We start from the raw sequence: 12524 nt of genomic DNA on the forward strand, positions 1-12524 counted from the left end.
TGAAATTTCAGATCGTTCTCCCTTTTTCAAACTTTCTAGGGAAAGTTTTGTTTTTGTTTCTGAACATTCTCAGTTTTGAGAACAACCTGGAGAACGTTTATCTTTATGCAGATTTTTCAAAACCGGTTCAGCTTTATTTGCAGAGCGATCTTCCCTTTTAAAAAACCTTTTGCTTTTCATCTCTTTTCTTAAAATGGCAAGCAAATTCCAGATGTCCAAGTTTCTTACAATATGAGCATTTGGTTTTGCATTTATCCTCTTTTCTTTCCGAAACAAAAAAGTTTTCATATATTTTCGTTTTTTGAGTTTTATAAAAACCAATACCAACTTTATCAAATATTCCCACTTGAGATCCCATGATTTTTTGAAAGGTTTCAGTAGCTTTAATAAAATTTGACAAGTCATTTCTAAGACGTTCATTTTCAGTTTTAAGGAGAACATTCTCCGTTTTTGTTGCAGAACGTTCTTGATTTTCAAATTCATTATTTTCCTTAAAATGAGATTCTTGCATGTTTTGAAAGATGTTTTTTAGTTCATCAATCATAACCTGAGCTTTCTCTTTTTCCCTTTTTTCTTTTAAAACTTGATCCTTTAAAGAGCAACATTTTTTAACAAGCAGATTTGAATCGTTAAATAAGCTATCAAAATCTTTTTCAATTTGTTCACATAAAAGACATGGTTCATAATTTATTACCTCATTGTCTTCAATATCTACCATTAAACATAAGTTGGCTTCTTCAGGTTCATTTGTTTCTGATTCATCAGAATCATCCCTGGTCACCATCATCCAAAGCATGTGATTTGACTTTTGTCTACCTCTATTTTGAAGTTTTCTTTTTGATTTGAAAATCCCTTTTTGATATGACCCCTTCTTCTCAACATTCTCTGTATCTTTTTTGTAAGACAAACTATTTCTTCATCAACATCTTCTTGTTCGATTTCTTCTGAATCCTCATCTGGACTTTCTTAAGATGTTTTCAAAGTTATTGTTATGCCCTTTTTGATTGGTTTGTCTTCTTGTAGCAGCATTTCATGTGCTCGTAATATTCCAATCAGTTCCTCTAGTTCGAATACACCAAGATTCTTGGCCTGGCTTATGGCTGTCACCATCGATCTCCATATTATTGGAAGATATCTCATGATCTTTCTGACTCTATCTAGTACTGAGTATGATTTCTCTAAGGAGCGAATTTCATTTACAATGGTTGTGAATCTTGAGTACATCTCATCAATGGTTTCTCCTTCATTCATTTCAAAGAGTTCAAACTTTCTTAAACCTATATCAATCCTTGTTTCTTTCACATGGCTTGTTCCTACGGGATGAGTTTGTAATGTGTCTCATACTTCTTTACAGTTTTGCATTCATCAACTCTTTTGCTTTCTTCGCTACTCAAAGCACACGATAAGAATAATTGAGCTTTTGAGTTTAGAAGTACCTTAGATTTTTCTTCTATGTTCAATCTGCTTCTTTCTTTTCAGTAGAGGTTGAATTATTTTGGTCGACTCTTGGTAAGAAATTTCCATATGTAATGATGCGCCACATTCCTGTATCTTGAGATTTCAAGAACAACTGCATTTTGCTTTTCCAGAAATACTAGTTTGTGTCATCAAAGTAACGTGGTTTGTATGATGACACTCCTTCAGCAATGTACGTATTTTTTGTCATTTTTCTTCTAGATCTTTTTCTCTAACACTTGTTAGGTGTTCAAATTTTAGAGACCGAACTCTGATGCCAATTGAAGTAACAATGTCGATTTACAAGGAAGGGGGTTTGAATTGTAAATGCACCTTTTAAAAAATTCATGTTAAAAACTTCATAAAATAACTCATGATTGATCTTGGTTGTGAAAACAGAAAACGGAGAACGTTCTTGGTATTAACCAGAAAACGGAGAACGTTCTTGGTATTAACCAGAAAATGGAGAACGTTCTTGGTTAGTTAAAATCAGTAATTCAGTTTATATATTTAACTTGATAATCAATCAAACTGAAAGTAAATAGATAAGGGAAGAGATAACGCACAACGATATATCCTGGTTCACCCAACTCGGGTTACGTCCAGTCCTCACAACCGTGAGATTTTCCACTAAGTGTTTAAAACAAAGAAAATTCTTGGTTTTACAGCACCTAGTTCAGATCAACCTTGATCTGCTACAAAATTAAAACATTTCCACCCAAAAAGGAGTTCAATCAAGTCACCTATCAACCTTGATAGGATTTCTTACAATCTACCCAAACTATATTAAACTCTTATAGTTTGATTTTACAATAATGATGAGATTGCTTTGTTAGAATCTGAGAAGGCTCAACACTTGTTTGAGTTCTGATTCTTTGGTAGAAAAGTACACGAGAATGATTCTAGGAATTGAATGGGAAAAATCATAATTAATTCAATGTATGTGTGTGAGAGAAATTCAAGTATGATTGAAATGAGTAATGAATTTTCTTAGTACTTGAAGCTCTGATTTTTCCTTGAGTTTGGCCTTCCTTTTATAGGTTTTTTAGAGCATTTAATATTGGTCAAAAGAGTTGTTGGTAGTGCTCTGTCAGATTTGACCAAAACCAATATATTTGAATAAAAATATTCCCGCCTTTGAACATAATTTGAACTTTGTTGATTGGGTTGGTTTCTTTGTTCTCTATCAGATTTATCTTGTGTTTAATGATCCTTGAAGCTTCATATGTAATTATTGATGTTACAGCTTCGATCTGGAACCTTGATTTTGTCCAAAACAGTTTGGTGAATGATTATAAACTTCTGCAGAAATAAGGAGATCAATGCTGAAATTCTGCATAAACGGAGATTGATAATCAATCTGGAGATTGGTCTGATCATTCTGGAGAAAAATGTCTACTGCTGAAGATCAAGTATAACAAGTTGGAGAATGTTTATCAGTCTGGAGGCTGATGTTGCAGTTCTGTCCAAATTGATCAGAATGTTGTCAAGAATGTTCACATTTGTCTGATCTTGCTAATTCGTGATCTTCTCTCGTTCTGATTCGAGTAGTTTCTTTGAATCTAATCATCTCAGTTTGTTCATTGCCAAGTGTTGATGATATAGATATAAAATTCAAAGGCTAAAACTTCTTTTAACTAGTGGAGATTGATTGATTTTGGAGTTGTGATGATCATTCTGAAACTGGAGAACATACTCCATTTTTCAGATTTTGTTAAGAATGTTCTCAATTCTTGTCTGTTCAGTTTCTTGCCTTTTTATGTTGATTCTTTGTTTTGTTTAAATCCTATCTTTGAATTAATACACTCAAAAGCAAAATTTAAATTAACATAACATTTAGAATCATAATTAACATTCTTAATTTAAATTTTTGTTTGTTTTCATCAAAACATTAAATTGAGATTTTGTCTCAACAATCTCCCCCTTTTTGATGATGACAAACATGTTAATTTAGATTTTAATTCTGATTCTAATTTTAATCAAAGAGAGCTTAAAAACTCCCCCTCATAATATGCTTCATATTTTTGAACCAACATAAAATCTAAAATAATTCTCCCTCTTTGTCAACACAAAAAGATTGGGGAATACGAAGGAAATGAATACTACACATAGAAAATAATGAGTAGATTTCAGTTTTAAGAAAAGTAACATTTTCTAAAAAAACTCCCCTTTAATATTTTCAAAATGATATCCTTCAAAATTCCGAAACACAAGTAAGATAAGATGAATGTGAACAAGCGAGAGTGAGCGCATATAGGAAAGCAAAAAATAAGATGAATATGCCAACATGTCAAATATAATTTTTCTTTTTACAAAATATTATAATGCTAATAAAGTTTGTGCTTTTCAAAAACAATCAAAGAGATTTGTTCACATAAAACATGATTTTAAGGATATAAAGAGGAGAATTTGTAGAAAATGATTTGAGTTCCATTAATTAAATAGTAATCATGATGAGGATATACCTTGATAAGATCCAAAGAAGCACTTGAATTAGACAAGAGCACAATGTGAATATGTGTTTTTTTCTAAAAGGATCACCATTCAAACTTGTTATTATTCATTTAATCTGATGGCTGACTTTCATCAAGACTCTAGTAGCAGCAACTTTGGCACCATATCCTTCCAATTTAGTTCTTCCAATAATTTGATCATGAGATGTTTTTGGAGTAAAGGTCAATAGTGAGATATGTGTAGGAGTGCCAAAATTAAATGGTTCAAATTCATTTAGAAGTTGTTGATGTTTTTTCAACCATATCATTTTAATAGAAAACATTAGATTTGATTGAATGTTGCATATAAATTGTCAAGAACGTTCTGGAGAATGTTCTGCTTTTTCTGGAGAATGTTCTACTCTTCTGGAGATGATGTGCCGTGAAGTGAAGTCCATCAGAGCCTCCCTCTATTACGGTGGCTAAGCATATGCAGGTTCAGGCTTAGGCAGATGTTTCATAGCCGTTGGTGGACTCGTGGCTACAACCTCATGTCACATTGAATTCCTCAGTATTGTTGCATGGCAGTAGTGCTAATTTTCAGGGAGAAATCAATCAGGTCATATATCCTAATAATGAGGAGAAACTTTATGGTGAAAAAAAAAAAATCAACATTCAATGTTTCATATTGTAAGGTGAATAAATAAAAGAAAAAAAAAATGCAACGGACATATACACATTCAGCAAACCGAGAATAAAAATGGGTCTATCTTAGACGCTATGAAGAAACACCAAACCAATATGCGTGTGTCATGGGTTGCTAGGAATGGGTTGGGCCCCACAAATGATGAGGGGGATCTCTTAGTTAATAGAGATGAGGTGAGGCCTAAGCAATGGCAAGTATATTTGAGAAAGAATAAGAAAGGGAATGCAAGAAAAGTGTGATTGTCTAGCTGACATAGTGAGCTAATATTCCACTAATAAATAGGATTGTGTGGGGAGACAGTTGGATGATTTTTTTTTTTTTTTTTTTTCAGTTACACCTTAGAGGTTGAGCAGTAAGAGAATTGTTTTCTCTAACTGAGGAGCATTAGCTCTAGAATAATTTACTGTTTTCTTATCAATTAATACAATAATTCTCTTCATCTAATTCTATTTTACCTTTCTTCTATCATGGGTCCTTTTGTATTCATCTATGATATGCATCTTGGCATTGCCAATGTCAAAGAGAGGTAGGAGTCCTTTTATTGTGGTATTGAATAACTTTCATCTTATCCATGCTTTTATCCATCAGAGCTGGTTGGTTTCTATTTGTACATGGAAATCCATAAAATCCATATCTAAGAATTTGAGAATTCACATGTTTGTGAATATTCTTGTCCAAATAAGCAAGAGCACGGTTTCAATCACAACATTGGGTGTGCATGTTGTCATCACAACTAGAGCTGTCAAAAAAGCCCCCAACTACAAGGCTCCCTTACTTTTTTTTGTTTTATTATTAGGCCCCCTATCAAAATAATCTTTTAAGGGGCCCTTAATTTAGGCCCATTATTTAATGGGGCCTAAGGGAGGGGGCTCTAAGGGCCCATAGGCCCCCAATATTTTGTTAATTTTAAAATTTTTTTCATAAAAAAAAATTTATTAAAAAAAAGTGAAAATTTTTATCGAAAAAAAAATTAGAAACTTTTTACCGAAAAAAAAATCAGAAACTTTTTATCGAAAAAAAATGGGAAATTTTTTATCCAAAAAAAGTCGGACATTTTTTATCGAAAAAAATTCGAAATTTTTTATCGAAAAAAATCGGAAATTTTTTATTGAAAAAAAATCGGACATTTTTATCGAAAAAAATCGGAAACTTTTTATCGAAAAAAATCAAAAAAAATTTATCAAAAAAAGTCAGAAATTTTTTATCGGAAATTTTTATCGAAAAAAATCGAATATTTTTTATCGAAAAAAATCGGAAAATATTATAGAAAAAAAAAATCTCGGTTAAAAAATTGAAAAACTTTATTTCTCAAAAAAGAAAATTGATTCTTTTTTTAAAAAAGTGGGCCTAGAGGCCTCCTAAGCCCACAAATTTTTAGGGGGCTTTTAATTTAGGGGGCCTTGTTTTTTGGGCCTTTTAAATTATTAATTTTTTTGGCCCCTTCAAAATGTGGGCTGGGGCCAATAATTAGGGGGCTTGTCAAATTGACAGCTCTAATCACAACACACTTCAGAACCAAGAACAAGTTGGTTCCTCCAAATATTTTAAGGGAGATCACCTCTTTCATAGACATCAGCACAAAAACTTGGATTCTTTCACCTCTAAATCAATGTGGCCGAAACAAACTGGTCCTTACTGGATACGATGAAACTCTTTTCTGATTTGTCTCAAAGAGGAAACATCCCCACGCCATTGTCTAGCCCTGTGACTGATTCGAGGCAACATAATATGTAATTAGTATATGATTATGGAAAGATCAAATGAGAAGAGAGTGATAATTCATATAACAAATTAATGGTTCAATACATATAAAAATCTCATCTTACTAACCAGAAACACCTGAAATATTACACTAGCATCCTGCCTGCCAGTAACTAAGACTTTCCAATGTAAGGTTAAGGCATCAAGAAACATAAAGTTGTTTCAGTCTCTTTTTTTTTGGACTAGTTTCAGTCTCTGCATCTTGCAATAGAACTACAACATTCATTAATGTACCAAATAAAATAAATAAACAATTGTTGCTTCAAATTAACGTTTACGGGCATCTTATCCATTTTTTTTCTTATATAAATAAGAGTGGAATTTTTATCCACTTTTTGAAGGATAATAACAAGGGAATAGGTTTACCTAAGGCAGACAGTAAACTTCCACAGTGCGCCAAATGCAAGCAATGCTTTTAGTTCATGTGCCATATCTCAAACCTCCTCTAAAAAATTTCACAGTAAGTTCTTAATATTAGACTCCTATTCAAATAAATTTTTTAAGACATCAATCTATTGTTTTATTATTTTTTTATGGGCTTAAGTGAGGGGATTTATAGGCTCAATGTTTTTTAATTAAGATATTTTTTTAAAAAAAAAATTATATTTATTTTTCTCAAAACAATATCGGAAAAATTTCTCAAGAAAATCTAAAATATTCTTTTTCGAAAAATAGTGAGTAAAATCAAAAAATTATTTTTTTGAAAAATCAATTTTTTTAATAAAAAAAAATTGTAAATATATTTTTATCATAAAAAAATCAAAAAAAATTTATCAAAATTTAAAAAAAAAAAATTATTTCTCGGAAAAAGATAGAAAAAATATTTTTTTAAAATACTTTTTTAAAAAAAGATGGATTCATAAGTCCACTTAAACCCACAAAATTTCAAGATTTTTTTATTTTGGGTACCTTTTAAACTGTGAAATTTTTGACTCACTCAACATGTAGACTGAGACCAATAATTAATGGTTTGTGAAATTGACAGCTTTAGATGACGGTCACAACTAGGCTGTGGGTTATGACATAAATATTAGTAAGATTGAAAAGTTAAAGAAATAAAAAAATATAACTAACCGAACCGAGTCCCATTTTTTATTGTTTAATATTTCTTTTAGGCAGATATTGTTAGTATAGATCATACTTTTATAATAATTATTTAGTTTTAGATGAATTATTAACAAGTTTAGATCAATCTTTCATTATTATTTTATAAGTGATGGTCCAATCACTCCATTCTCGTAGCTAAGCATTTTCTTGCATATGGAGACTGACATAGAAAATTGTCAAATACAATGTTTGAATATTGTTTGCTTTGTTGCGGCCATTTATGGTAGATTTGTTTGCTTTGTTGCGGCCATTTATGGTAAGGTTTGGTTGGCCAAGAACTTGGAAAATTGATTCTTTAACTTCGATGTTCGATAATTTAAGTGTATTTGAAAAGGAATTTAATTGATTAAAATAAATTAATAAAAATTATTTAAACGGAAGAGACAATAAATTAATAGTTTAAAAGACAGACAATCTCAATTTAAAATAGAGAAAAGGAAGAAAAAAAAAATTCTTAAGAGCATAGGATTTATACCAACAATATTTAGATACTCTAAAATAAAATAAGAGAAGAAAATACGTCGAATATGTATCGTATATTGATACTTTTAAAATACTTCTGGATAAGTGTATCCCATAATTATTTAATTATTTTTATTTTTATGATATGTTACTTAATATGTTTGAGATATTTCTAGTTCAGCGTTGACTAATACATTTTGAGGTCTAAGGGCATGTTTTAAAATGAGTTTTATTTTATTTTATATATAAGAGTGATACTTTAGTAAGCTGTATATATTTTTATTTAAAATTTATTTTGAGATATAAAATCATTTAAAAATTGTTGTAATTAATTTCATTTAACATCTCTTTGTTAATCAATATTAAAGTTAATGCATTTAATCTTTGTTGAAATGTGGCTAGTCTTAAATAATATTTGATTAATTTTTATTTTTATTTTTATTTTTATTTTTTCAGTTTAAACAACAATTACATGAATCATTAATATTATTTTATAAATAATTTATACATTTAGACAAAATTCAAATATTTTATATAATTAAATATATTAATTGGTGTATTATTTTTCTCTATTTTATTTTTCTTAAAATTTTGGTTCTATAATTAAATTAAAGAAATATTAAATTTTTTGTGTTAACATTACTGTATATAAAAGAGAAAATTTTAAGGTCTTAAACAGTAGCCTTGGTTTTGAACATGTATCCTATAAGTTTTCGATTTTCTTATTATCTTTTAAAAAATATGTTATCGGATATGTTTGAGAATTTTTGCGGATATGTATTTTATTGTGGTGGGATACAGAAGGAATACATCGTGGAAGCATTGCATTTTTTTCAAACTCTTAAAATTCTACAGATTTTTAGCTTATTTTAAAAACAATTAGTTTTACATTTTTTGGGAAAAAAAAGTGTTATTTGTTACGAGAATTGTTACAAAAAAAGAAAATAATGTTTAGAAATATGAGTTTTTACTAATTAAATTTTGGAAAATGTTTATTTTTATGGAATAAAATTACGAAGAAATACAAAATTCTATGGGGCGGCATCTAATAATTATTCCAAATAATAACGACTCGCTACTATTCACTACTTCATTTATGATAAGGCAAGTTTGATTGGTCAAATATCCTATTTTTGTGTATTCTTTTCTTTCTTTCAATAATTCTTATTACAAAATAATAAAAAATAGTGGGTAGTTATTCTTTGAAAGAGTAAGATCTTGTCATATAAGATTCTTGTGTTTGTTATCTATCATGTTTCAATAAATATTTTTTTAGAATAAAAGAAAAACTATCACCCCTCCATGAAGAGAAGCTCCAAAACCCTTTTCATATTTCTTGTTACAACTTGTCAACTTCTACGTCAAAAACGACGTTAATATATATTTTGATTTAGGTAAAATCTCTATAATTTTTTTCATCACCGGTATATTTTGAAAACTATGGTCATTATTATTATACATTAATGATTAATAATTTATTACTGTATGTTTCTTTAATATATATATATATATATATAAAACAGTTGTGGACGTTGTACGAAATATTAGGCGAACAATAAGTCAACAAATATTAATGAAATTGTTATGATTGAAATTTATAAAAGTCATATAGTTATATTAAAGATTCAATATAATATCAATACAAAATAAGAATATAATATATGAAAAGAGATATTTATATCGAATTAAAATTGTGTCATCCATTCTTCTCATTTATTGAATCATCCATAATTGAATTAGAATTTCAGTTATTTATTTTTCAATATAAAGCATTATATTGTCAACAAAAAATTTATCCTACATCTTATTACGCAGTCTTGTCTTGACGATCTTCATTGCTGAAAATGATCTTTTTATAGTAACTGTAGAAACTGGAAGAGTTAAAATAAAATAAATTAGGCAACCAATCAAATAATATGTATCCATCTTTCCTATTTTTTTAGTATCACGTCATTCGATATTAGATAGTTTATATGTATACAGAACTCGTTGTATTAATTTTATTATATTTTATCGTATAAATTCTAATAAATGTCTATCTCATTCTTTGTTTATCTCTTCAATTGTGTGATTTCTAATAGGATATCGACGACTTAGTTGTGATTTAAAAATTATTGAATAATCTCATTTACATTGTGGTAAAAATGAAAATAAGATTATTGCTGACAAGAATCATTGACATTTGTTTTTTATTCTATTTATAGAGAAAAATTACTTAAGTAAAAGTGGAAAAGAGTAAGAATATGAAAAATATAAATATTGAGATAGTATGAGGATCAAGAACAAGAAGAGACGCTGACAATTGGCCGCTGCAACTGAGAGGGAGAGTCAAGAGAAGGGATGGAAGCAATCTGATCAGAGAACTGAGAGAAGAAAGAAAGAGAGGTTTGAGAGATATTTTAGTAACTTATCACTATTATTTTAATAATCTATTATTATTATTTATAAAAATAAAAAAAAATAAAAAACATGTTTAAATCATGCCATATCTTGAATTTTAAAAATTAACATTTTAATTGATACGTCAATTTGTGAATGTATAGTCTCTTGTGTTTTAGATTTATTTTATTTTGAGTTATGTCAAAACTAAGTTAAGATTATATGATATAACTAAATTTCTCTCGAGAATCATTCACACCTTAAGATATAAGAAAATTAATATTTTAATTTTGCATTGAAATGAATTTTTACGTCTTTTTTATCTTTAAAAATATTGCTAAATATTGCCTTTTTAAACATACATTAGAATTACTTTTAATAGATTTTATGTGGATTAGAATCAACTTGTCATAATCTTTTAAATTGGATTAAGTTTATTCGAATAAACTAAGAGGTAATTTAAATCATCCTATCAAAACTAAGAGGTGATTTGAATCATCCTATAAAAAAATCTCAAAAACCGCTTTTGAATTAGATTTATATTTATGATTTGAATCAAACACGCATTTTTGACTTGTTTAATGCATCCGAAATATTTTTTTCTTTTTCATGTACTATAAATATTCTTTACCCACTTTCATTATAAAGTGAAACATTCATTTCTTGTACATTTTCTCTCATATAAAAAACTCTTCGAAATTTTTTAAAAACCACTTTATGTGAGTGATTGTTTCTCATATTCTTAAATAGGTAGAGCTTTGTGATTTAAAAAATTATAAAATAAAGAACAAATATTTTATTGTGTTTAAAAAGCCTGATTATCCTAGCGTTTAAAATTACTATAATATGACTTTTGAAAAAATTATCAAACATTACTTTGAAAAGCATATTTTAATAATAAGTTTCCAAGAAAACGACCAAACACTACGATTATTGAGCTTAATATGAGAATATTAATATTTGAGTTTACTAACCGATATGCCAATACCTTTTAACAAATTAACATAGACCTAACTCCTTTAAAAGAATTCGTAAAAAAAAAAACTACTTAAAAGCAAAAATGTAATGAAAAAGAAAAATACCTTTTTAGTATAAAATTGCTTTGTGAGCATGTGACGATAATGTCCAAAATTCAGCTGAAGAAAAAAGCGTTAAGACAAATTCTAATCCACTTAAGGATAAGATAAAAGCATAGCCACACGTAAGTTTGTTCATTTCAAAATCCAAATCTCAAATTTTATTAGAAGATGGAATCACATGAAAGTAACAAGCATAAGGCTAAATAACCATAAATGTTGCCAGCTTAGGTTACACAAAATTAATGAAAAAATAAAAAGTTAGCTTAAATCTGTTTTTTTTCCCCAATAATATACTCAATTGTTTTTAGATTCTATAAAAAGTGTATTGGTATTGGCAGCAAAAAAAAAAAAGTGTATTTGTAGTTAAATTTGGAAGTGGGTATATTGGTGTTTTACTTTTAAATGTGGGTTATTTAAAAAAAATCCTATTATTAGTCTATGTAATTTATATATATTTTATCATCAATTTAATTCATATCTAGTAAAAAAAAATTCAAACGGTCAATGAATTAAATTATCATATTATTAAAAATATTTAACTTTAATTATAGTTGCTTCTAAAATTTCAGATATAAATTGTTGGGGGCTTATTGATAATATAACATTGTATAAAAAATTCCATAAATAAACATTGTATAAAAATTTCCGTAAATAAACATTGTATAAAAATTAAAATTTTAATTCCAAATTGTTTTGTTAAGGTCTTTTTCAATACTTTGCAATATTTGATTTAGGTTCAATTAGTCTATAGAAGCTAAAAAAAACAGTATTACAAGGACTAAAAAACAAAATAACAAAGATAAAAAATTAAAATTAAAAATATATATTGCAGAGAATAAATTAAACAATTTTTTGTTTGCAGAAACTAAAACAAATATTACAAGAACAATGAAATATTTCACCCCATATTCAAAAAAAGAAAAACCTATTTCAGCCTAAACTTTCTATTTTGAGCCAAACCCCTCAAGTTTCAATCAATCAACATTGTTCTATATAATTCAACAACATTATGTAATAATGTTACTTTCACAAAACAGTTTCCACATAAATCAAACAGAAGAATTGAGAATTGACTAATGTTGAGAATCATGACCAAAAAAAGTGCTAATGTAAAGCTGTATATAAAAAGTGCAACAAAATAAA

The 12524-nt window shown here is 28.2% G+C and overlaps 1 long non-coding RNA gene across 2 annotated transcripts; it reads right to left on the bottom strand.

The window, feature by feature from the left end:
- Positions 1 to 3814: 3814 nt before the first annotated feature.
- On the bottom strand, positions 3815 to 6860 carry LOC140920592 (uncharacterized). Of its 2 annotated transcripts, none has more exons than XR_012163314.1 (3): positions 6721 to 6860; positions 6424 to 6549; positions 3815 to 6301 (listed from the first exon to the last, which is right to left on the bottom strand). It is a non-coding gene; the product is annotated as an uncharacterized lncRNA (long non-coding RNA). The 2 variants fall into 2 exon arrangements; XR_012163313.1 differs by having other exon boundaries at positions 3815 to 4480; positions 5049 to 6301; positions 6424 to 6854.
- Between the last annotated feature and the right edge of the window lie 5664 nt (positions 6861 to 12524).

Source organism: Cicer arietinum, chromosome 5 (genome assembly GCF_000331145.2).
Source record: "Cicer arietinum cultivar CDC Frontier isolate Library 1 chromosome 5, Cicar.CDCFrontier_v2.0, whole genome shotgun sequence".
Taxonomy (NCBI): domain Eukaryota; kingdom Viridiplantae; phylum Streptophyta; class Magnoliopsida; order Fabales; family Fabaceae; genus Cicer; species Cicer arietinum.